The sequence below is a fragment of the Panthera pardus genome, unplaced genomic scaffold (assembly GCF_024362965.1).
Source record: "Panthera pardus isolate Hobbes unplaced genomic scaffold, ASM2436296v1 HiC_scaffold_15, whole genome shotgun sequence".
NCBI lineage: Eukaryota > Metazoa > Chordata > Mammalia > Carnivora > Felidae > Panthera > Panthera pardus.
The window spans coordinates 51,348,727-51,375,605 of NW_026526710.1; the positions used below are offsets into that span (position 1 = coordinate 51,348,727).

General features: G+C 43.3%; 1 protein-coding gene across 3 annotated transcripts in view; it reads left to right on the top strand.

The window, feature by feature from the left end:
* Nucleotides 1-5,103: 5,103 nt before the first annotated feature.
* Nucleotides 5,104-26,879, top strand: part of GALNT1 (polypeptide N-acetylgalactosaminyltransferase 1) — a 127,322-nt gene continuing 105,546 nt past the window's right edge. The window contains exon 1 of one of the 3 annotated variants that reach the window (XM_053902580.1): nt 5,104-5,226. The gene's annotated coding sequence lies outside the window, so the exon portion shown is untranslated. The remainder of the gene's footprint in view (nt 5,227-26,879) is intronic. The other 2 variants (XM_019465395.2, XM_053902581.1) reach the window with 2 other exon arrangements.

Consider the following 26,879-nt stretch of genomic DNA (forward strand, 5'->3'; position numbering starts at 1 on the left):
GCCCCGAACATTGTATATAAAACAAACATGAGAAAACTGAAAGGTAGGGAGAAGCCAATTTACTAAGGACCGTGGGATCTGAAGAATGACAGGGAAATGAGTTCTCGGAGTTTTCTTTTACTTCATATATCCTGGTCTGAGTGCTGGAGAAGCTGGCAACCTGGAAATACTGTGGGGACAGATTTAAAAAAACAAAACAAAACAAAACAAAGCCCAAGAAATGCCTGCTCCCGCTAGCTAAAGAACCAGGAAAGGGGCAACCTAGAAAATGTTTACACAGTAACTACCCAATTCCAGCCAATTGCAGGAAAAAATGCAACCTCACCCCATCCCAGTCAGGGAAGGCTGAATGGACAGTCTACACTCCCACCTTCACCCTATTGTTACACGACAGGCAGGGCAGCCGTGGTGACTCCTCTAACCTCGGCTGGATGGTGTCAGAGAAGACCAAGTGGGGAGCCAGGCCCAGCTGACAGAGTGATTAGCACAAAACAAAATGACCCAAGTACATGCAAGGGCATTATGCAGAGTAAAAAAAAAAAAAGGCCAGTCTCAAAAAGGTCACATCCTATATGATTCCATTTATGTAACATTCTTGAAATGACAAAACTATAGACATGGAGAGCTGTGGTTGCCAGGGGTTAGAGATAGTGGGGCAGGGAGGGGTAGGTATGACTATGAGGGGCTAGAGTGAGGAAGGTCTTTATGGTGATGGAATAATTTTGTAGCTTGCTTCTGGTAGTTGTTACAGGAACCTGTACAAGTGATAAAATGGCACAGAACTCTACACTCCCATTGTACTTGTGTCAATTTCCTGGTTTTGATTTTATGCTATAGTTAAAAGTTTATAGTCCGTTTTACGTTACAGATGTAACTGAAGGGGGACACCTGGCTGGCTCGGTTGGTAGAGCATGCGACTCTTGATCTCAGGGTGGTGAGTTCGAGGCCCAGGTTGCATGTAGAGGTTACTTAAAAAAAAAAAGATGTAAAAGGGGGGAAATGGATGAAGGGTACAAAGGACCTCTCTGTACAACTTTTACACGTTCCTTTGAATCTATAATTATTTCAAAATTAAAAGTTTAAAGAAAGTGTTATCCTCCGATTTTCATACTTCTGATAGTTATTAAAGTTATAATCCAAATTTTCGCAGCTCTCTGCTTTCTGGGGACAATGCTGAAATTGATTGTATTTTCCCGCTCCTTTAGAAGTTAGATGTGGCAGGGGGTTTGATTTGGCCACTGAAACACAAGCATAAAAGAGACACTTGGGGAGGAAGTATAGAGACCATGTGTGGAGAGGAGAACGGGCAGCCATGGTCTTAAGGCTTCAGCCACAAGGCTTTGGTTGGAAAGGCAAAACAAGGAATAAAAAATCATAAAATGATAGCATTTACACATTCTGCATAACTGCCACCTTCTTCATGTCATTTGACTCCTGTGTGGGCTTGTGTTTGCCTATCCCTCTTTCAATGTCACCTTCTTCAGTTCTTCCCCACCCTGTCAGGACATCTGACACCCAATTCTGTAACAGATCCCCTCCCCCTCCTCCTGCTGCCCACCACAGGGCCCAATTATCCTTGGGCAGTTTACCCTGCTTTGGGCAATCTCCCACATCTCCCCATTACCATGAGTCCATCTTTTTCCAGCTAATTGGGAACAAACAACTTGTACTTATTCACAAAAAGAATATTAGCATTATTATTATTGGAAACAAGGAGAGCCGGATAGGAACAATGCACTGAGTTAATCATTCACTCAATAGAGCAGCTCCCCTGGTATGCTTCTGAGGCGCCTCAGTGAGAAAAAGTCAGGGCAGGTAGACTAGTTCTTGTAGGTTCGTCCACTGTCAGGGTCGCCACAAATTAAAGGTTAATTTCTTCCATGGTAAAATCATGAAAAAATTCTCAGTCATACCATTATCCAGCCCAAAGACAGTGCTCCCTCTGAGCACAACAATGTGGAGTTCATCTCCACAACTGGAAGAATCTGGTGAGTCTGGGGCACAGGACTGAGGGGGAAACAAGAATAAAATCGGAAAGAATATGTCAATGTCCTCTTTGGATTCCCAGACTGAGCCCTTTACACCCTGCTCCTTGTTGTAAGATATTCAGTTCTTTCTTGCTCTCAAGCATGTTTACTCTTTTCTACCTCATTTCCAATTCTTTCAGTGGGTAAAAAGGAGGATATATTTTGAATGAATAGGAGTAGGTACATTGAGGGTGTTGAAAGTTATGGTGCTTGGTTACACAATCAGTTGTAAAAAGTGCATTTTATTACCTTGTACTGTGCAAACAGCACATAATTTTCCATGTTTTATTTTATACTTTTTTTAAAGTTTATTTTTGAGAGAGCACACACGCGCAAATGGGGGAGGAACAGAGAAAGAGGGAGACAGAGGATCTAAAGCAGGCTCTGCTGACAGCAGCGACCCCGATGTGGGGGGCTCCAACTGACAAACCATGAGATCATGACCTGAGCCGACGTCCTACTTTCGACTGACTTTCAACCGACTTTCAACCGACGTTCAACCGACTGAGCCACCCGGGTGCCCCTACAATTTTCCATTTGTTTTAAAAGTTTCTTTTACTGCTAAGAACTTGCTACAACTAGATAAGGTGCTATTATCTTGGGCTACTTCTTGGCACACAGATTTTTCCCACTGTTTTATTGAGGTAATATTTACATACCATAAAATTCATTCGTTTCAAACGCACAATTCAATGACTTTTAGTAAATCTATAGAGTTGTGCAAGCATTACCACAATTTGATTTGAGTACGTCCATCACTCCAAAAAGGATCCCTTGTTTCCCTTTGCATTCACTTCTTATTCCCACCCCCAGACCTAGGCAACAAATACACTGTGTAGATTTGTCTTTTCTAGAGGTTTCACCGAAATGGATTTATACAGTATGTGCTTCTTTGCATCTGCCCTCACATAGTTTAATGTTTCTACGTGTATCTTCTATGAATATTTCATTCTGTTTTATTGCTGAATAGCATTCCGTTGTATGGATATACCCCCTTTCGTTTATCCATTCACCAGTTCCTGGGCATTTGGACTGTTTCCACTTTTTGGGGATTATGAATAATGCTGCTGGTGAATACTTCTGTACAACTTGCCATATGGGCATGTTTTAAATTTTCTTGGGTATGTACCCAGGAAATGGAACTGTTGGGTCATATGGTACTTTTTATACGTAACTTTTTGAGAAACTAACAAACTTTTCCAAAGTGACTGCACCACTTCACGTTCCCATCTGTAGTGTATGAGGGTTCTAATTTCTCTGTCTCCTTACCAACACTTATTATTGTCAGGCCTTTTTTTTCCCCCCCAGCATCGAAGTGGGTGTGAAGAGCCTTCTCACTGTATGTAGTTCTGATTTGCCTCTCTGTAGAGACTAATGATGTTTTACATCTCTTCATGCTATTGTTGATCATTGAAATCTTTTCTTTGGTTGAGATGTCTTTCCAATTCTTTTGCCCATTTTAAATTGGATTATTAGTTTTATTGAGTTGTAAGAGTTCTTTATATATATATATATATATATATATATATATTTTTTTTTTTTTTTTTTTTTTTTTCTCTAAATACAAGTCCTTATCAGATCGATGATTTGCAGGACTTCCCCCCTAGATACAGTACTTTATTTTCTTGATACAATATTTTAAAAAGAGATACAAACTTCAAAGTGAAGTTTCCTTGTAGTCCCCACAGGCCAATCACGATTCACTTAATTTCAAAATATTATAGATGTACCTTTAAAGAGCAACTTTTATTTTAGAATACTTGAAAAATGTAGATAAACACAAAACAGGGTAGTTCCAAAGATAACCTTCGGTAACATCTGTTTGCTTACAGCCTTCTGGTTCTTTCTGTGAACATACACAGCATTTCTTAAAAGAGTAACACTGGGGCCATTTAAATAATAGTATCAACATTAGTCTCTAATCATTCCAGCTCTTGGATGGCAAGCAAGGCACACAGACCTCTGGATGACTTAAAAGTAGAAAATTAATTTATTGGAGAACGGTTGGTTATGTGTGAGTGACAGAGGACCAGGGTTGTGTCCTCCCTTCGGAGGAAGGTACCGCTGGGTAATGGACTTAGTGCTAAAGCGGAGCTTTTCCCCAGAGGGTACAGTGGAAGGGCCCCTCTCAGAGCACTACGCAGGAGACTCTGCCCCAAACAATCCCCATTCTGCAGGGGGCCGGGGCTGTTTTCGTCCCCCGAGGCCTGGCTGCCTCTTCCGGCGGTGCCGGTCGGTGGCCTCGCCTCTCACCGCCCACCCTGGCCCCCGGACCTCCTGCATCCCGGTCGCCTGGCGCAGGGCTCAGCAGGGCCGCACGAAGGTGCCGCCGGCGGTCTTCCAGCTCCAAGTGCACCTCGGCCGCTCCCGGGCGACCCCGCCCGGGTCCGGAGCAGCCTTGGGCTCGGCCCGGGGTCGACCCAGAACCTCCACGGCGCGGTGAGGGCACCTCCATTTCCTCTCACCCCGTGGTCTGCTCGACGTGAAACGGCCCGAGTTTTATTTTACTTGCTGCGGCGGCCTCTTTGTCCGTACACAGGTTTAGGTGGAGGCCATCGGCCCGGACGGCACGGCCCCAGCCCGTCGCGGACGGAGCCTCCCGCCCACGGCTACGGCCGGCCGCGCGGCGCCTCGGCTCCGCGCCGCCCCGCGGGTCGGGCAAGCAGGGGTGGGGGCGCCGAGACGCCGGAACCTCCCCCCGCCCGCGCCGCGGCCCCGAGGGAAGCGCCGCGGCCCCGAGGTGGGCTCGCCGCAGGGGCGGGGGACGGCGCATCCGGGTGAGCGCGCGGCGCCCCCGCCTCCCCCGCGCAGCCGCACGGGCCGCCGCCGCCGCCGCCGAGCACGCCGCGCGCCGAGAGCACTGCGCCCCAGCGGCCTGCGCGGGCGGCCTTGCGGCCCGGCCCGCCGCGTGAGGCGGCCCTGAGCGAGCGGCAGCGGCGGCGGCATGCGGGGCGACCGGGAGTAGCGCGCCGAGCCCGCGAGGCCCGGCGCGGAGGCGGGGGCGGGCGCGGCGGAGGCGGGGCCCGCGCCGGGCCCGCCCGCCCGCCGGGGGAGCCGCCGGCAGTGGCCGAGGAGGCGGCGCGGCGGACGGCGGCCCGAGAGTAGCGCCCGCGCTGCGGCCCGCGGGACCGCGCCGCGACCGCCCGGGCCGGCCCCGAGGAGCGCCCGCTGCCGCCGCCGCCGCCGCGCGCGGACCGAGGTGAGTGTCCGCCCGCGCCCGGGCCGTCCCGGAGCTGCGGCCGCTCGCGCGGGGCGGGAGGAGGAGGGGGAGGCCCGGCCGCGGCCGCGTCTCCCCGTCCTTTGTGGCCGGCGCTGCCGTGGCCGGGGCGCGGGCGCGCTCGGCGCGGGGTCCGAGTCCGGGACTCCGGGGCTGCCGGACACGCGGCGCCTCTGCTTGGCAACTGCGGCGAGCAGCGAGTTTCCGTCCTAGTTTGTCATTGAGTTAGAACCGTTCTTCTTTGGGAGACGGAAGTTTCTTTTATTGACCAGAAATACAGCTAAATATGGCTCCTGGGTTCGGCCCGGCGGCGTGGTACTTGGAGCCGTGGTGCCGGGCTGACCCTCGCCGGGCCGGCGCGACGGGGGAGGGGAGGACACGCGGGCGGCCCGGGGCGGGGGCTTCCCGGCTCACTGCCCGCGGAGGGGACCTGAATTCGCAAAGGTCTGTGGCTGGGAAGTAGCGGGCTTTAGGTAATGTGGCAGCTCTTCCTGGAAGATCGAATGAATGAAATGTCATTTACTCATCCACAGTCAACACAGTGCCCATTTAAAGATTTGCCAGGAATTGTGTTGATGTGCATTGTCATTGCCTCTCTTACCTGATCAGCCTTGCTAAGTGAGGGTCCTCCCTCCTCCAAACTTGTGACCTTGGCCTCATTCTCAAAGCTACTGAGCTAACTAACCAGTCCTTCAAGCCAAGGCGCTTGGCATTTTCTGGCGAGTGTGGGCAATAGGCAAAGTAGTCTTGTGATTGTGAACTGTTTCTGGAGGGCAGAGAATGTTACCTTAATCGTACCTTATGCTTACTACATGAATTTATAATAATTTCTGAGAAGGGGGTGTGTGTGTGTGTGTGTGTGTGTGTGTGAGTGTGTTGGAGGCAGGGGGGTCTTGTCCTCATTTTACGGAGGAAGGAGTTGAGGCCTGAAGAAGTTGTAACTTCACAGGTCACAAGCTAAAGCAGCAGAGCTGGGGTTCAATCCTAGGCCTTATTAATCCAGTGCTCTTTACATCACATCCTTGTCCAGACTTGGATTGTCCCTTGTGGTAGCTACTGACCACATTTGACTTTAAATTAATTAAAATTAAGTTTAAAAACATTCAGCTCGTCCGTTGCACTAGCTACATGTCCAGTGTTCAGTGTCCAGATGTGACCAATGACTACTGTTGAACAGTGCTTATCAGGACCATACATCCATTTATTGCGAAAATGAATGTTTATTGAGTGCTGTCTCTCAGGCATAGTTTTAAGTCTTGTGTGTACTGTGGTGAATAAGAGAGACGCAGTGTCCTTGCCTTTTTGGAGCCTGCTTTTTGCATGATAGTTTGAGGGATGTTTCCATGATAGTTCAGAATCTTGCTGAATCAAAGTGTGGTTCGTGAACCAACAGCAGCATCCTCGTCTTCTGGAAGTTGGGAAGAAATCCAAAATCTCAGGTCCTAAACCACATCAACCGAAAAAGTATCTGTTAAAGTGAGTTAACAGATCTCAGGTGATTCGTTCACATCGAAGGCCTTATTGAGAACATCAGTGATACCCGACTTGAACCAATACCTGATGGATTGTTTGGTAGGGTTTTTAAAAAGCAGGCTCTAAAACTCTTGGGAACACTCACCATTTATGCAAATACTTGTTAAATGCCTGGTTTCTCCAGGCGGAAGGACATAAGCTTTATGAAAGCAGAGATTGTGCCTTTCTTTTTTTAAGCCTTGTATCTCCAAAGACTTCATAGTGCCTGGTAGGCAGCAGGCACTTAATAAATGCTTGCTGAGTGTATGAATGAGCTTGCTAGGAAGTCAGAACTGGTTGTTGGTCTCCAGCGATTGCAAGCAAGTTAGTTCTCATGGCATCAGGTAAGAGCATGTGACAAGAGTCAAAATGAAGGTATAACTATGTGTAGTTTTTCAACTGTAAGCCCCAACTGAGGCCTGAGTTTCACTCTTGGCTAACTTGCATGCCCTCTTTTTCTCTCTTTTTTAATTTTTTTAAATGTTTATTTATTTATTTGAAAGAGAGGGAGAGAGAGAGAGAGAGTACGAGTGGGGAAGGCGCAGAGAGAGAGGGAGGCACAGAATCTGAAGCAGGCCCCAGGCTCTGAGCGGTCAGCACAGAGCCCTTCGTGGGGCTCGAACTCCCGAACCACGAGATCATGACCTGAGCCAAAGTTGGACGCTTAACCAACTGAGCCACCCAGGCGCCACACTCTCTTTCTCTTTTTAATGATATAAAATAATATCAACAAGTTTAAATTTCAATCATGTTAATCCTATATATATATATATGTGTGTGTGTAAATTATATTTTTTAAATTGAATTCCAGACTATTTGGATTTCACTAGTTTTTCCATTAATATTCTCTTTATGTTCTAGGATCCAGTCCAGGGTACCACATTGCATTTAGTAATTATGTCTCCTTAGTCTTTGGTCTGTAGCAGTTTCTTTCTTTATTATTTTTCGTAACTTTGTAGCCTTGAGGAGTACTGTCCTGGCTCTCTCTAAACAGCTTTCCCTATACCAGATAGGACCATCCAGTTCTGGGGAAAGACTCTCATATTCAGGACAATAAGGCTGTGAAAGGAATAACTTCCTCTGCTCTTGTTCGTTTACACAATACATATATTAGGCTTATGTAACAATATACAACTTTAGTACTTTTTATTCAGTAACAGATTTCTTGGGATACAGTTCTTGATTGGTTGAGATTCAGAAGAGTATTACAGTATTGCCATTGTGATGCACTATTTTAAAAAATATTGAGTTTTTATTTTTGTGATGGGTTAAGAGCTGGGCCGGGGTGGAGGAGCAGGGGAAAAGATTGGCTGAAAGAGGCAGCAGGTGAGAGAGGGACCAAGGTGAACGGAGTGACGGGTAGTGGAGGAACAGTCCGCTAGGAGAGAACTAGGAGTGAATACTTACTGTGTGTTCACTTGTTCAATTAATACTCATTGAGTGCTTATTATGTGCCAGACCCAGTACTAGATAGTTGAAATATCTGAAAGTGGGACAGCATTAAGCAAATAAACATGCAAATAAGTATGTAATAATTACAACTTGTGATGAGTGCTGTAAAGAAACAGTAAAGGATGCTGGAGAGACTGTGGGTGGGGGCAGCTGCTGCTTTTGGTTGTCTGGGTTGATGAGGAAAGGATTCTTTGAGTAAGTGAAATTTGACCTCTCTGTGACTTTTGAGGACCTTCCATAATTATACCACACTGTTTTTTTCCACATCACAACATGTACATGCCTCTTTCTCCGTAGGAACTGTGCTGATTTCTAGCTCCGTGTCTTTGTATATGATTTCTTCTCAATAAATCATTGATTGCTCAAATCCCATCTCCTTTATGAAATCTTTCAGTGTTGATTAATGCCTCTGTCATTCTATTCGAGTGTATGGTGTTTGAGGGTAGGGATAGTATTTTACATTTATATCTGTGTGTCTTCATTTAGTCCAGCACAAAGCCAAGATTAATAAGTAGTTCTTAAGAGGCTAGAGCCATTCTGAAGTGTTAATATTTGGATGATGAACCTTAGAGCAGTGAGTGAAGATCCAATTTGTTTTTTTAAATTAAACTTTTTGTGGCATAACTGTAGATCCACATGCGGTTATAAGAATTTAGAAAGACCCTGTGTGCCCTTTACCTGTTTGCCCTCAGTGGTGTCATTTTGTAAAACTATAGTATAGTATCAGACCCATGATCGTGTCACTGGATAGTCAAGATACAGAACATTTCCACTACAAGGTTTCTGCATGTTCTGTAGCCATACCCACTTGCTTCCTACCTTCCTACGTGCTCCTTAAGCCCTGGCAATAACTAATCTGTTCTCTATTTCTATCATTATGTCATTCCAAAAATGTTTTATGAATGGAATCATACAGTGAGTCCCTTTTGGAATTCGCTTTTTTTTTTCACTCAGTATAATTTCTGGAGATTCATCTAGGTTGTTGCGTGTATCAATAATTGATTCTTTTGTGTTGGTTAGTAGTACTTTATAGTGTGGGTGTACTTTTATGGTTCTTTCAACCATTTATCTGTTTAAGGACATCTGGTTGTTTATAGTTTTTGCTGTTACAGCATTATTTGTTGAAAAGGCAACATCTTTCCTTCATCAAATTGGTTGTGTCTTTGTAAAAAAAAAAAAAAAAAGCAGTTGGGTATATTTGCATGAATCCATTCCTGGGTTCTCTGTTCTATTCCATTGGTCTGTGTGTCTGTCCCTCCACCGCTGTCACAGTTTCGGTTACTCTGCTGTATAGTAAGACATAAGTTGGTGTAGACTGATTCCTCCCAGTTCTCCTTTTTCAGAATTGTTTTAACTATTCTTGTTCCTTTGCTTGTTCATATAAATTATGGAATAATCTTGTTTATATTTATACAAAAATCTTGCTGGCATTTTGATAGGAATTGTAGTAGATCTGTGTATCAGTCTGGGGAGGATTGACATTTTACTAAGTTGTGTCTTCCAGTCCGTAAACATGGTGTGTCTTTCCATTTATTTATATCTTTGATTTCTTTCATTAGTATTGTGTGGTTTTATCATACAAATCTATGTTTTAATTTTTTGTGTGTTTTGTTACATTTACATGTCAGTATTTTTATTTCGAGCAGTTGAAAATGATACATGTTTTAAACTTTGGTGTCCATGTGTTAATTGCTAATGTAGAGAAACATTAACTTTCTTTCTCCTGTTGATCTTGTTCCTGCAGTCTTGCTGAATCCATTTATTGCTTTTTCTGTAGATTCCTTGTGACTTTCTAAATAGATAATTGTGTCATGTATACATAGGGGCAGTTTTATTTCTTTTCAATCAACTTGACTTTAATTTCCTCTTCTTGCCTTCTTGCGCTGGCTAAAATTCCAATCCTATGTTGAATGAGAATAGTGACAGAGGACATCTTTGCCTTGTTACTGATTTTAGGGGGAAAGCATTTAGTTTTTCATCGTGTTTGGGCCAGTCTCAGTTTATCCATAGTGATACTGTTGATTAGAAATGTCTGGAGCTCTCACCATTCATAGACTTTTCCCTTTTGCAGCCAGTGTTGTGGACTGGCTCTTGAAGTTCTTATTATGATTGCAAGACATACCTCAGCAACAATCTATGGTGAACTTTGACAAGATGATAAGGTTTCTTACACACAGGTCCTCGAGGGTACACCCCACGTCTGAGGCACACAGCAGGTAGAGCATGCACACCTGGGGTTCTGCTTTTAATGGTGTAGATGGTGAGGTGTCTAGGGTTTTGCAGGTTCACTCTTTACTGGTTAATTTAAAACATAAGAGTGGGAATTAGGGCATGGGAAGGGAAAAGAAAGCTATCCAATGGTTAGTTACTTAAGTGTAATAGCATTTCCTAAAAAAGAGTGGGTGGGGGGACTTCATCGGTGGGGCAGCCTGGTTCTTTATCCAATTGTGTAGCAGGCTGTTCTGTTTATTCAAGATGGGATGATGTCTTTGAAGTGGATGCCTGGGCAATGAAAAGCTTAATGTCAGGCATTCATACTACAGTTGAAAAAATTAATTGCCAGGCACTGATACTGTGCACTATTACGTGTATTATTACCTGTAAATTTTTTGTAGATGCTCTTTATCAAGTTGAGGAAGTTGCCCACTATGCCTGTCTTTCTGAGAGTTTTTATCATGAGTGGGTGTTGAATTTTGTCAAGTGCTTTTTGTGCACTAGTATGGTCATGTGATTTTCCTTCTTTAGCATGTTGATAGTGATGGATTATTTTGGTTGACTTTTGAGTTGAGCCAGCATTGCATCCCTGGAATAAACCCCACTTGGTCATGGTGTGTAACTCTATATATTGCTGAATTCTATTTGCTAGTAATTGTTGAGAATTTTTTGCATTTATATTCATGAGGGCATTTAGCACTATAAATTTCCATCTCAACATTGTTTCAGCTGTATCCTACAAATTGTGATAGGTTTTGTTTTTTGCCAACTTTTGCTTTCGGCTCAGGTTGTGATCCCAGGGTCGTGGGCTCCAGCCCCGTGTTGGGTTACACGCTGAGCATACATAGAGCCTGCTTAAGATTCTCTCTGTCTTTCCCTCTGCTCCCGCTCACACTCTCTCTCTCAAAAATAAAAACATAAACAAAAAAGAGTAAGTTGTTTAGTTTCCAAGTGTTTGGAGATTTTCTTGTTATCTTTCTGTTTTTGATTTCTAGTTTGATGCCGTTGTAATTGGAGAACACACCGAATCATGTTGTGATTTCAGTTGTTTTAAATTTGTTGAGGCTTATTTTATGGCTCAATATATGGTCCCTCTTGGTGTATGTTCTGTGAATGTTTGAATAGAATGTGTTTTCTGCTGTTGAGTGAATTGTTCAGTTAGATCCTGTTGGTTGGTTGTGGTGTTGAGTTCTTCTATACTTGTTGGTTTTCTGTCTGGATATTGTGTCAGATCTTGAGAGGGATGTTGAAGCCTCCAAGTATATTTGTGCATTTGGCTGTCTTTCCTTGTAGGTTATGGCAGTTTTTAGTTACGTATTTTGCCGCTCCCTGGTGCATACACATCTAGGGTTGCTTTGTTTTCTTGATGGATTAACCCTTTCTGTCATTATATGATGTCCTTCTTTGTGTCTAGTGATTTTCTTTGCTCTGAATTCTACTTTATCTGATATTAATATTGCCACTACTTTTTCTTTTGCTTGTTTTTAACTGGGGAATATATCTTTTTTTTTTATTGTTTTTCTTTTAACCTGTATTGTTACATTTGAAATGTTTTTTGTAGACAGCATGTAGTTGGATCATGTCTTTTAATGCATTCTGCCAATTCCTGTCTTTTCATTGATGCATGTAGGCCATTTACATGTAATGTAATTATTTTTTTGTTAGGACTTAAGTCTGCCGTTTTATTTTTTGTTTTTTGATTGTGCCTTCTGTTTTTTGTTTCTCTGGATATCCTTTACTTCCTGTGGATTATTTGAACATTTGTTTTGGAAATCATGTTGATTTATCTATATTGTTTTTGAATGTTTTCAAATTTAACTTAAATTAAACAATTTAAATTTTATTTCTGTTTATTTAAAAAATTTTCAGATTTTTTATTAAAGAGGGAGAGGGAGACACAGAATTTGAAGAAGGCTTCAGGCTCTGAGCTGTCAGCACAGAGTCTGACGTGGGGCTTGAACTCATGAACCATGAGATCATGACCTGAGCCAGTCAGATGTTTAACCGACTGAGTCACCCAGGCACCCCAAACAAATTAATTTTAATTTAACAAATTAAAATTGTTTTTTTACTCATTTCTTTAGCTGTTACATTTTATATACATAACTATCATTGTGTATTGGTATCATCATTTTACCTGTTCAAGTGAAGTATAGGAACCTTATTTCCTTTTATATCCCTTTACCTTCCCCAATTTTATTTATTTATTTATTTTAAAATTAATCTTGGCAGGGGATGGGCAGGGAGAGAGAGAAAATCATAAGCAGGCTCCAGTGTAGACCCTGACAGGACTCTGTCTTCATAAACTGTGAAATCATGACGTGAACTGAAATCAAAAGTTGGACACTTAACCGACTGAGCCACCCAGGCACCCCTTGCCTTGATTTCTTCCTCATTCCTGAAGGGTATTTTTCTTTGGTCATAGATTCCATCTTGTTCTTTTCTTTCAGCACTTGAAAAATGTACTACTTTTTTCTGGCCTCTGTAGTTTCTGATTGGAAATCTGTTGTCATCCAGTTATCCCTCTGTGGTTAAGGGGTCATTTTTTCTCACTGTTGTCAGGAGTTTTCTTTTAGTTTAGTTTTCAGAAATTTAATTATGATACATCTTGGTGTGGATCTCTTTGGGTTTATACTGTTTGGGGTTCACTCACATTCCTGAATCTGTAGGTTTATGTCTTTTACATAGGTGGGACATTTTTCACCATTATTTCTTTGAGTACTTTTTCAGTCCTTGTTCTTTCTCCTTTCTCTTCAAGACTGATGACTTGAATGGTAGATCTTTTATTATGGTTCCACAGGTCCCTACTGTCTGTTTTCTTTATTTTTCTCTGTTCAGCTTAATTTCAGTTGCTGTGTTTTTCATTTTATTTTTTCTATTCCTTCCATTCTGCTATTGAGTCCATGCACTTAGCTTTTTATTTTGATATTTTTCAGCTCTAAAATTTCTGTTTTGACTCTTCTTTATATCTTCTATTTCTTTTCTAAGGTTATTTGTTTCAAGCATGTTTGAAATCTGTTCAAGCATTTCTGTCACAGCTGTGTTATAATCATTGGCAGATAATTCTGATAAGTCATTTTAGTTTTGGTGTCTACTGATGTGTTTTTCATTGAGTTTGAATTTATCCTAACTTTTGGTATGATGGGTGATTTTTAAAATTAAAACCTGGAAATTTTCACATTCTATGAAATTTTGGATCTTATTTAAGCCCTTGTTTTAGCTGGCTTCTTTTTGACACCACTCCAGTAGAGGCAGGGGGCAGCATGTGGTGCTGTTTTGTTATTGCTTAGAGGAATTAGATGTGCAGGCTCCCTACTTGGGCTTCCTTGACCCAGAAGTAGAGTGTTTTGTTTACCAGGTGGGGTAGAGGTCCAGGGTTTCTGAGGGTGGTGGTGTGGAAGGGTGCCTTGATGCCAGCTGACGTGGATGAAAGCCTGGGCTCCCTGTTTGGCCTTGTCAGTGTCACTGTACCGTGGAGGGGCTTGAGTGCCTTGTTACAGCCTGGTGAGAACATGGAAGTCTAAGCTACTCACCTAACCTTTGCTGGCCTAGGTTAGACCACAGGTTTTTCTGTATTATTTGCCTGGAGTAGAGGGCTTTGTTTTGGTTTTGGTTTTTTTCCCTGTAAGAGTCTTCTGTCTTGGTAGGATGTTCCATTTCTGGTCCTTCGGCTAGAGAAAACAGGCTTTTGTTGGGATTTATTTTGTCTCTGCCCGTTGGCATTCCCAGGTTGCCAGCTTATTCAGCTCCAAGTCTGGGATGTATGAGGCAAAAATAAAACCCAGGAAACACACCATTGTGTTGCTCCTCAGGGCCTGAGGTCTAGTCTGCCTTCTTTGCACATCTGAGAGTCTTATGTTTGTTTTATATGCAGTTCAAATTTTTTATAGTTAATGGGAAGAATAGGAAAAAGTACATCTACTCCATCTTCCCAGAAGCAAACATTCCTGAAGGACCAGTTTTTAACACCCCTCCTTTGTCATGCGTTATGTAACTCCCAGATTTTTAAAATCATTAGGTTTAATAGATATAAAATTTCTGTCAAATTTCGGTCAGAATTTATAAATGCTTACTCTCAATCTCTGTATGTACCTTTTCATGGAGTAGGTATAAGCAATTTGCTCTCTAAGGACTACACTTTGGTTAGTCCTGCCTAGATCTTACGACTTAATTCTTTTTGAAGTTATAAATGAACGATTAACAGTTCAGCTTAGTTTCTGCTCTACTGTTTTCCTTGTACTTTTGTCTTTAGAGATGTCCTCAGTGTGAAACCCCTTTGGTCCTTAAGGAGAAGGAATGTTGAGGATTGTTTAGGGCAGCTGTAGTAATAGTGATGAGTGTTGAGAGTGCTTCTCTGGTTTATGGACCCATTTCTCCTCTAATTTTTAGAATTCCTTTAAATTGTTGTAAATCATAAAATAAATTCTTGTAAGTGTTTATAAGAATATTTTACAGTCATGGCAGGTTATGATTTCGGAGGTTACAGAGAGCATATGATTCTTTTTGGTTCTGTAAAGACCTCTTTAGGCTTCGGTATATTTCTTTTTTAGTTGACAACCTCAGCCGTAAGACCTAAGAGACACTAGGTAAAGCCTTCTGGAGTGCCATAAGGTGATTTAGAGACTTTTTAAGATGTCATGGTTTTTGCTATATTTTAGTGTCTTTGGTAGTTATGACTTCCTTCTCATTAAAAAAAAATGTTTATTTCAAGTATCAGTTCAGTTATTAAAAGGAGCAGAATTTGCATTGCATTGAGAAGGCCATATGTTAAGTTACTGGGTTGTTCTTTGGAAATTACACATTACATTTTATGATTTATTATTTTCCTTAAGGTTAAGTTTTCTGGTAATAACTCTTATTTTTCCATCCCTAGGAATGAGCTGGGTTATTAATACAGTTTACTATTATTCCCAAGTTCCTGTGCATAGCAAGGACTTTAGAGGGTTAGAGGGCAGCACTGTCATGATGGTGAGGGTTGGCTGCTTCAGGTATTGAAGTCCATCCATATTCTGCTCATAATAACATTGCAGAACTTAATTTTAATTGAAGTGTTTCCATGCAAAGGGAACACTATCTGATATAATAGAACTGTTGCAGGGATGTAGTAGTCATGAAAGTTTCAACTTTTACCCAGATTAGGGACACAGGAGAACTAAAACACCTTTGCCACGGGGCATGGAAAATGGTGGTGGGATTGCCTTTGATCTGAAATTTAGGAGAGAATTGAGAAAGTAGAGGGAAGAAGAGGATGGTTAATTGTAGACTAACAGTCTTTGAACAGGGCTGGAAATCTTTTGATGAGCAACCTCTGGGGAATTTCAGTGCTTGAGATATAAAGGACACTCCTGGAGAGAAAGGCGCTTTGTGGTGGAAGCTATTGACAGGAAATGCCCTTCAAGAGGGGTGGAATACTGGCAGCTTAACGGCTGGTGCTTATCAGCTGTGGGCTTTTACCTTGGAAGGGAAAGTGAAAAGCTTTAAGGAAGAGTGACTTGGTTCAGATAGACTGGGATGTAGGCTATTGATAATTGGAGATGGGGTGGTAAAACACAATGTATATGGCACTGACCTGCGCCGAGAACTATTCTAAGGGTTCTCCTTATCACTTAAGTCTTTGTAACAACACTTGGAGGTAAATGCTTTTTTAAAAAGTTTATTTATTTTGAGAGAGAGTGCACATGGTGGGACAGAGAGAGAAAGTGAGGGGAAGAGAGAGAGAGAATCCCAAGCAGGCTCTGCAGTGTCAGTGTGACCTGAGCCGAAATCAAGAGTCAGATGCTTAACTGACTGAGCCACCCAGGCACCTCAGAGGTAAATACTTTTTATCATTATCCCCATTGTACAGATGAAGGAACAGTAGTACAGAGGGATCTGCATCTGTCCTTGTTTCTGTGCGTTTAGCATGGCAGTCTGGCTGCAGAGTTTTTGGTCCTAACCACCAAATTGGACTGCCTTGTGAGAATAGTGTGGACAAGATTGATAGGAGCTTTTTTTTTTTTTTTCTTAACGTTTATTTATTTTTGGGACAGAGAGACAGAGCATGAACGGGGGAGGGGCAGAGAGAGAGGGAGACACAGAACTGGAAGCAGGCTCCAGGCTCTGAGCCATCAGCCCAGAGCCCGACGCAGGGCTCGAACTCACGGACCGCGTGAGATCGTGACCTGAGCTGAAGTCGGACGCCCAACCGACTGAGCCACCCAGGCACCCCGATAGGAGCTTTGAATAGTATGAACTTTGAAGGCAGCAAGGAGCCATTGAAGGATTTTGATGGGAGTATTGGTAGACATCAGAATTTAGCTTTAATGTGCCCATACTTTAAAAGATAAGAGGCAGGAAAATGAGACTAATGCACTAGGTCAATTACTTGTGTGTATAGGAACATACAAGTGCATTTTTAGAGATGGAAGCAGTTGTTCTTGTCAATGAGTTAAAGAAAGAGAGAAGTCAGTCACTCAGCCTGTAAGAGGATGTTAAAGTCGACAGCAACAGGAAAATAAATTTTGTTTGAGGATAGTTAATGAATGTGTCTTGAGACATGTCCGATTGCAAGTATCAGAATGGGACTCCAGGTGGAATTATCCTGCGGGCATCATAGTTACAATACTTGATCTTGGGAGGACAGGTCAGGTCTGGACAGGACAGATAAGCATGATTAGCATTGGGGTGCTAAAAATAGGGAGTGGTAGAGATGATTGAGAAATGAACCTGAGGGGATGCTTACATCAGGACTCTAGAAGAGGAGTCCTTTATGTCCTCATCAAGCAAATATTGGTAGCGTGTTGCATGCCAGACACTGTGAATACAAAGTGAATAAAACAGACTTGGTTTTGTTTTGATCACACAATGTAATGGGGCAGACAGAAATAGAAACAAGTAAACAGGGGAAATGACATTTCAGTTGAGACCCAGGGTTCAAAATGGTTTTCATACAGAGAGTGGTGGCAAGAGGATTCCAGGGGAAAAGAATGGTGTGTGCAGAGACTGTGTCACTGAGGAGAACTCATTCTGTTTAAGGAACTGCAAAATCCGTGTGGCTGAGGGGTCGCTGGTGCCACAGAAGGTGGGGTGAGATGAGAGAGAAAAATCCGCATGGGGCAGATGTGGCAGGACCATATTTGCAGTGCTGTTGAGAGGTTTTGGGCAGGAGAGAGCTCTGTTTTGAATTTTAAGCAGACCACCCCTGCTGCAGTGTGGAGAATGGATTTGGGAGAGAGTTTAGGATGACTAAAAAGGAGGCCTGGTGGCCAGTTGGGAGAATTGCAGGGGGCCTGGACTAAAATGGTGACAGTGGATCTGTTGATGCCGAGGGCGGCTCCAGTGTTTCTCTCAGCAAGCTGCTCTGGCCCTCCCTGGACTTCTCTTTTGTGCTTCTTTTTTCCCCCTTATCATATCAAGTATTATGTCGACACTGTCATTGTATCCATCTGTGTCCATTCTAGACTGAATTCCTAAGCAAGGGCAGGGACCTTGTTTTACCGGTCTCTTAAGCACCAGTCCCTACCAGCAAAGTGATCAGTATGTGTTTAGTAAATCAGTGTGCTTACCTTCAGAGGTGTGAGACTGTGGTCGGTTTTAGACTGAGTCTTTTTCCTGTTGTTTTTGTCCTTGGGGAAACTCTGAAAGCTGGGTTTGCTGGTGGCAGTGTTACAGGGACGGCGTATGCTGACAGGGCCCGTGTGTCATTCAGAGGTGTCGCTAGGTCTCTAACCACGGAAGGTCTATGTGATTTCTGTAGCAGGAGAAAAGCCCAGGTGGAAGACCTTCTGAAGGATGACAGGCACCTATGTCCAGTGCTGTTGAGCAGGCAGAAATGTGAAAAGCGTTCTTCCACTTCCTTGCTTTCTCTGCTCTCTTCAGTTTCAGCAGAGAGGTACCAGTGGAAATCACATTACAGGGGGTGTAGGAGTAAGTGCATAGTGCTAAGTGGGACAGTGAGTGTGGACCCTTCCTTGAAGGAAATATTGTGGGGAGGGGGAAGGGGGGTGTAGCTTGAATTGGGATAGTTGAGGGAAACGTCTTTTAGAACTGGAAGGAGCAGAGCCTGTTAATTGCAAGCAGTGGGCTGGTGTGGTGGTGGCCGTCTGTGAGACTGGGAGGTAAGGAGCGTGAGAGTCTTTTGACCAGGGATGAAGAAAGAGTAATGTGGTGCATTGGAGATGGCAAATACCCATTGAAAGGGGGCCACCAGTAATCAGCTCCTGGGATTTTGCGATTTGGGTGTGCTCATTCAGTGGTGGCAGAGGATTCTAGTTTACCAGAGAAGCCAGGAATCTTGATTTTTCAAGTGAAGTGTCCTGATTTGTAAATGTTGACAGTTCAGTTTTTAAGAGTATTTTTTTCGTGGAGACGGGAGGGACAAAAGCCTTCAGGCGCAGTTTGCCTAAAAGTTACCTCGGGAGAGAGGCTAGTGAAGTTGGTGAGTGTGAAAGAAGACAGGAGTGTTGTGGAACCAGGCTTCTGAGGCTGAAGAGGATGCAGTCAAGTGTACAAGTGAGGCGAGCATGATCCTTGAAAAGGAGGAAGGACTCAGAGGGGAGCAAAGGGAGTGTGAGGTGAAAGTGAGGTGGAGGGGACTTGAGTGTGAGGAGGTGACACTGTAGAGTCAGAGGCCAGGATTCTGTGGGGTGGTCCATGAGGGTGCACACACGGGAGGGGGTGGTGAGGGGCGTCCAAGAGAGGGCTTGTAAAGAGCGGTGAGGGCCCCTCCATCTGGCTACTTAGCATGGCTGGACCGTGGACTCAGAACTTTGTCTGTGATGTTAATATCCTGGAAGTTGGAACAGAACACGTGGGCAGTGGGACTCGTCTAGGGTTAGGGATGGACAGGCTGAAGATGTCCAAAAGGTGAGGGATTTTTTGTATGTGTCCCAAATGGCGTAATCACAAAGGTTGTGTGACTTCTAGGTCGGTAGCTAAGCACCACGTGAAACTAGAAGCCTTGTAGTTAGGAGAGCTGGAGGGGACTAGGAAGCAGATGGAGAAGAGCAGGTTTGGCAGGGTGAGGGAATCTAAGCGCCAGGGGGTCAGGAGATGGTGGTTGGGTCGTGGTTTGCATCTGGATTTGGTTTTGGCTGAAGTGTCAGTTTACAGGTTGATAGGTAGGTTGGTGTTTGGCTCCGTGACCAGGATGGCGCTGGCTGCCGAGGATGACAGTGTTTGAAGTCAGCTTGCGTGTTGGAGCCCATTGGATCGAGGGAGGTTTGCTGTGGGGAGGAAGAAGGTGGATTCAGTGCTAACTAACATCAACTCGCTGGGGAAGTTGGAGGGTGCCTTGAAGATCAGTCTCCTAACAGAAGGATAAATCTTTTTTGGGGGGCAGGGGTGCTGAATGAAGTAGCAGATTTTGACTAGTCTACAATTCAGATTTAACTATTATGATATGCTATTATAATATTTGTAAAATACTCACATAAAAAATGATATATATTTATTTAAGGCCTTTATTAACAGGTGCTTGCTGTTTGTTGACTTTTTTGGGAAAAAAAAGGTGTAAACTTTTATTACATATTAAAATGAGGCTTTTAAAAGTCTCAACTTGACCAGATATGAAACAATTAAAAAATTTTTAAAGGTGTATTGGAGGGGAAAAAAATTTTTTTTTTGGTTTTAAGAAAAACCAGGCTTTTTTTTTTTTTTTTAAACACATTTGTCATCACCAAAAAGTGATGTCTTTAGGTGAAAATAAAAACCCCATGCTGCATAGACAATGCAGATCTGTTTATCTGGTCAGTGGGGAAAAAGCAAGCACTTACGGTCTTCAGCTCCAATCTTTTGCTCATTTCTTTGTTGGATGACTAAACCAGATGCTTGTAGCGATGGGAAGCTGGCATTTACTCAGCCCCGTCCTGCTCAGCCTTGCTAGCGGACGAATTCTCCACTGGTGGATCGGCTGCCTGTGTCTCTTTGCCATCTTGTGGTTGAAGGTTTTCTGGGTGTCTGCTTTTCCGTAATTGGAAGTTGCGGCGGTACCAAAGCTGAGCTGGCTGCTGACCTTGGGTCTCATCTCCTTGCTCTTCCTTCTCTTCTTCATTGCCATCCTCTCTAGGCTGCCTTTAGCAAGGAGGACCCCTGCAGAATCTTTGTCTGTAACCTCGGTACTTAGTATGTCTCACTGGTCTACCTTGTTCTCCTGCATCCTGCTTGCAGCACCTTCCATCACTTCCCCCTGCACAGGAGGCGCCGAGGACTGTGGTCTGCATCCATGAGGTCTCCGCTGGTACTGAGGTGGGAACCTCCGCCTGTGCTAGGGCCGGCGCTATGGGGCCCGGCCTTCAGGAGCACTCTCCCATCCCTCTTTTTTTCTCCCACTTTTACTGTTGTAATTCTGCTGGGAATTGCGCCCCTGCCACATGGAGAGTGTCTGTGATGGTTACGGCCCGCTGCATATTGACTGCCCTGTGCTGGAACTCCACTGGGGCCTGTCACGTTTGCTGCCTCGGCTCCCTTTCTCCTCCCACGACATCAGACCCCAGTCTCCCCTACTGCCTACACTGCGAAGGTATTTCCTGGGATTCTTCTTTATGGCAGTCTGGTGTACAAATACATCTTCCTCTGTGTCATTCCTGTTGATGAAACCACATCCGTTTCTTCCATTGAACCATTTGACTGTGTTGCCATGGGCTTCTTGTCCCCAGCGGGCAAGGTGCAGCCGATAGGAGGCCTTGTTCCCTGTGCCGCTGCCCGTGGTGCCGGGGTTGGTGCGTGCAGCGCCGCGGGCTGTGGTGATGGTGACTGGGTCCTGATGGTGACCTGGCCGGCAGCTGTGGCTCCGCCCAGGGTGTGAGGGTAACTAGGCCAGCTGCGGCGGGATGCTCAGGGCTCTCTGGTGTCTGCTCTCTGCTCCCGCTACCGCTCGAACTCTAAAATAACATATGAAAAGATTTGGACTGAACTGTTTTGCTTAGGCTGGCAGGGTGGAGTGTACCAGGGGTTAACTTGACCCACACCTACAGAGATGCTCGATTGCCGGCCCTGACCCGTTCTGTTCTGATTTGCCAGCCACTCCCAGACTTGTGAGAAGTGGCAGTGACTAACCCGGTCATTCCATCACCGGGAACCTGGAAGTACTTACTTGCAGCATCACTTCCTCAGGGGTCAGACACTTATAAAAGGTCTTCAGATTTCTCCTAAACTTTCATCGTCAGACCATCAGTTTGTTTAACAGTCAGACCTTAAATCAGTGATAACCAGCTCCTGCTTGTCCACTTGCCGACCTCCACAAACAAAAACAAAAAATGAATTTAGAGATGCTTTCTTCTCTTCATCTAATGTCCACATATTTCTTTTTAAAAATTTTAAATGTTTTTATTTATTTTGAGAGAGAGAGAAGGTGTGTGCAAATAGGGGAGGGGCAGAGAGACAGGGAGAGAGAGAATCCCAAGCTGACACGCAAGCCCCAACTCACAAACTGCGAGATCATGACCTGAGCTGAAGTCAAGAGTCGGATGCTTAACTGATGAGCCACCCAGGTAGGTGCCTTAATGTCCACATATTTCTGCATACAGATACTACTGGGAAAGTAACAGTAAGGTAAAAAAATTTTTTTGCGTTATTAAATAATTGGAATTTTTCTTATTAGAAAAACAATAACATGTTTGTGTAGTGAAATATCGTTACGGTACCGAAAGATATACAATGAAAAGGAATTTTTCCATCTTGTTTTTTCTTTTTGTAAACTTATAAATGGAACTCAGAGATATTTCTGGGCCAGATGAGAGTTGGTTCAAAAACTTTTGTGTGAATTAGAATATTATGAGGGAATATGATAATTAAGCTAGGAAAGAAACCCACCAATTGGATGTGATTTGCTAGTAGGCAGTTTTTAAAAGTTCAGTTTGGGGTGCATTTTGAGAATTGGAAGAAAGTAGGGAATGTGTATTTTGGAAAGGGAAGATTCTGTGGAGACGAGGGAAACAGGACGGACTTTAGGGAGAACTTGGGACACTGAGCATTGGATATAGAGGTTAGGGTAGTGTAGCTTATGTCAGAGCAGAGAGAAGTGCACAGTCACTAAGCAGGAGTTTATTTGAGTCCTGAACTGGGCCAAACTTGTTTTCTCCAGAGAGGCAACATGAAAGCTAAAAACAGTAGCTTGATTCAGATTGGGCAGAAAGATGGAAATAGGTAGTAAAGTCAAAGCAGACTTGGATTTAGTGACTTAGACTAGGGTAGTAAAAATAGAATTCCTGGAAAATATTGTTGAGGACTTTAAACCTAAACCTAGCCCACTGGATAACTTTTACACTGTTCTCCTACCTTTGAATATTCTCTGCCCTTAAATGCTCTTGAGCTGTAATAGAGTTCCATTTATGGACTTGACCCTTCTGTATGCCAGAGTATGCTGACCTAGGGAAAAAGGATTTCCACCAGAGAGAGAGAGAGTAAGAGAGGGAAGGTCTTCCCACTTTCTGTTCTGGTACAGATGGCACCAGTGAACCTGAGGTTATGCTTTTTTATCATGTAACTCTTTAGAAGAGGCCTCATAAAAATACTTGGCCTAGAATTTCACCAGGCAGAAATTCTCATTGGGAAGTAGTTGGTCTCTCTTCTTCCTATGTAACTTACCTCTCACATGGTGGGTGGACCAGATCTCTGGGGGCAGTCCTTCACACCCCTACACTGGAATAAACTTTATCCCGTTGCTTAACAACTTAGCCTTCTGGCTTCTCCCTATACTTCCAGGAAGCATCTTTCTAAGACTTGCCTTTTTCATTCTCACAGAGTCCCCATTCCACTCTTGAATCTTAGCACAGTACTTTCATGCTGTACTCCAGTGACCAATCTTAGTCCATTTCTCAGTTGAGATCTTTAGCTACAGGTGTAGAATTTAGCTCTACTAATGTAAGCAAGTAGTAGTTAATCAGAAAGGAATTGGAAACTTAAAGAACTGACAGTACTGCTAGAGAACCAAGGTTAGAAACAGGCAGAAGCTGGGGAGAGTGGTAGGAGGCTGCGGGGAGGGCTGCAAACTGCATTACAGGAATGATCTGGTCGGGATGTTTCCACTGGGATGATGAACTCCACCTCCTTATTTGAACTCTGCAGGTAACTTGCTCAAGATTTCAGGCCCCTGGAGAACACATCTGATTGGCTGAGCCTATGCCATGCTAGGTATACCAGTGGCAAGAGGAGGGATTTAGTTGCAGGAACCCTCCAGAATCCCTGTGGCCTCCATAGTGGGAAGACAGGCACGTGGATTTACAGTCTCGGCAAGACTATAAGGCAGAGGAAAGGAATTCTCCAAAAGGAAATTAGGAAGGGGAAACAGATGGGTGCTGGGCAGCTGAAAAGAAGTATCTTCTACATGCCCATTTTCAACATTAAAAAAAGTCATAATTTTCCACATCATAGTAGTTCACTTGTATGAGACAAATAATAGCAGGAATGTATTTAGTACTTTGCTAAATACAATTTACACTCTGATCCCTGCCCTTTACTTGCTGCCCCTTTAATGTTCACAACAATATTGTGATGTGGGTAATCACTTGTGTGGACTTACCTGATAGCAGGTGTGAGAGCCAGGTGCAAACCCAAGTAGTCTGGTGTGGTACTGCCTCTATGCTATTTTAAAAATTACCATGAGTTAATACTTTTAGGTGAATATGGATTTTATTTTAGAGTATCTGTATATATTTTTAATCAGTGTTTCTCTCTCTCTCTGTTTCAGTACACATGCATGTTATATAATTTACTCAGAGTCAGGCAGTTTTTCAACTTCCCAAGGCTTCTTGGGCTGTACATTAGGAGTCACTGGCTGTCCTTGTAGTTAAATATGGCTCTTTCCCCACCATGGCTTCTAGTCTTCCCTACTGTGTGGTGGTTGGTGATGGACCTTGAATAATCTAAGGCAATCATGAAAGTCTTATTCCCTTTGCTAGGGATTGATTCAGAAATGGCATATTACCATTTTAGGCTGAAGGAAGTTTGCAGAAGCTTCTAAAAAAGACTTTTTCCTTGTCCTGTGCATGGGAAGACACTACCTCTCCATATGTGAATGTGAGGCTCTGAGCTGCTACAGCAGTCTTGTTATCAAACCCAAGGAGGAAACTAGCTCAAGAAGGTGGCAGAACTGAGGGAGTTGAAGAGGGGTGGAGCTAAAACTGCTAGGTTAAGCTGTCCCTGGATTTCATCCTACCCCTGGACTACCAGTTATGTGAGCCAGTAAGTTTCCTTACTTTTAAGCAGTGTGAGGTGTAATTTCTGTTCATTTAACAGCTAAAGTTATCCCAACTGATGTCATGATGCAGAATTACAATGAGAAGAGATAACAAGATCTTTCTGCTGGATGTTCAAAGTAAAATTATTAAGATACTATTAAATAGGCTAGTACCCTAACCTGGCAAGGTAGAGACTAACGTGAATCAGAGTTGAAAGGACCTGGACTTTAGTTTCTACTTTGCCATTAACTGTGTCACCAGATTTAAATTTCATTATCAGTAATGAAAAGGAGGTTGCCCTGGATACATTGTAATGCACTTTCCATCTCAAATATTCTCTAATTTTGGAACCCGTGAAAAAATATCTGGTTAAACTTAATTATGAATTAAGAAGATGTTTTTGGAAAGGCAGTGAGCCGTCTTAGATTTTTACTATGATCTGGTAGTGCCAAGACACTCAATTTCTACAACTTGTCTATAAGTAGCACTGGTGAAGTCTTTTAACAGTGTTATTAAAACCTTTTTCATTCTGAGGGCTTAAAACCAGAATGCTTTTTTTTCTTTTGGTTTAAGATTCTTCAGATTGTTCATATTCTCTCTCTAACTTTTTTTTTTTTATTGTGGAATATATGTAGAAGTAGAATAGTATAATGAACTTATGATATTTTCATCTTCTCACCTCAGGAATTATCAACATTTTGATAGTCTTAAACCCAGTAGCTTATAAGTGCTCACATTTGACTCTTCTAGACAGAGACTTTTTTCCACCTAAACTTTGGAGCTAAATTAGGCCTTGCCTAAACCTTAGGCAAGGTTTTAGTTGCCTGCCTGGGTTTATTTACTATTGTTCTTTTTGGCATCGAAAGAAGTTACAACACCGTGAAAACTTTATTTTAGCACTTATGAGCAAACAATTGTGAATATTTAGGCATTCATGTTTGTGCATGTCAAGGTAGGATGAGTCATACTGTACTAACAAAACCCCCAAATCTCAGTGTCTGAACACAACTTGTTGGTTTTGTTACTGGTTGTCTGGGGACTCTGTTGTGCCTCATCCTCCTCAGGGACCCATACTGAGGGAGCAGTTACTGTTTTTGTATGTTGGGAGCATTGTCACAGAAGGATAGAAAACAGAGTAAATGGTGCACTGTCTCTTTAAGCTTCTTTGTGGAATTAAGGCATGTCATTTCTGTTCACAAGTCATGGATCAAAGAAAGTCAAGGGGACAGAAAAGTGCAAATCTGCCATTGTCTGTGGCAGACAGAGAATTTCTCAGAGAATCAGAGAAATTTGGTGGATAGCACTAATGACTATCATAGCGTTGTGATAAATAAAAACTCTCATCTGCCTTTGAACTTTATCTGTTAACAGCTCAGGCTTCAAGACTTAGTTACCCTTTAAGACCAAGTGTTGGCAATGATATTAAAACTAACCTTATTGTATTCTTAACTGTTGCTTATTTTAAAGCTACTTTTAACCAGTTCTAAAACATCCTCAAAAGAGGAAATGGCAGTTTCTAGGTTGGATCCCTGGTTCATTCTGGAAGATAAGACTTTTCAGTTCTCTCAGGTGATCTAGTGTCGCAGGGAAGGAGCAGAATAATTGTAGCTTCTTTACTTTGTGTTAACAGAAGACCTTGCTCAGCCCTGGCCCTCCTCCTTTTTAAAGTAGCATTTTGGATTTGAATTCTGACATGGGTAAAATCCCAGGTCAGACCATTGGAATGTTTCAAGTGGGGTTCAGGATTCTAGATCAGTTCTCTTTGTTTGTGTCCTTTACTTTTGGAGGCTGGGATTGAAACAAATAGATTCTGACCATCCCGTATGAGTTATATCAGTCATAGCACCAGCCACATTTATATCATCTTCTGGAGGAAACTGCCTAACCCTTACAACTATTGTTCATAGGTCCTCTTGGTTGATCATATTTTATACCCCTCAGAAATGTGTACCGGACCCAAGGCAGTCAGCTCACTAGTGGCTGCTGTGACATGATCTGGCTTGAAAAGATAAGTGAGGCCCCCTAGCTCTTCTCTTTTTCCAAGAAGTTAACTTAAAGATTGAGACCGAGGCTCTGAGTCTAACACCATGCCTTGAGAGAGTAAAAGCCATGATCATCCATAGACCATCTGAGGAAGTCTGAGAGAATGGTGGTGGGGATAAAAGAGAGCAGACAGAGCTTGGGGATGAGAAGAATAGGAAGCCAGCTCCTGGAGTCCTGTGTCATCGTACAGTCCTTGAGGAACACTCTGCTAATTCCAACTGCTGGGGTCCTTGTGTTCTTCAGAGCTTTTGCATTTTT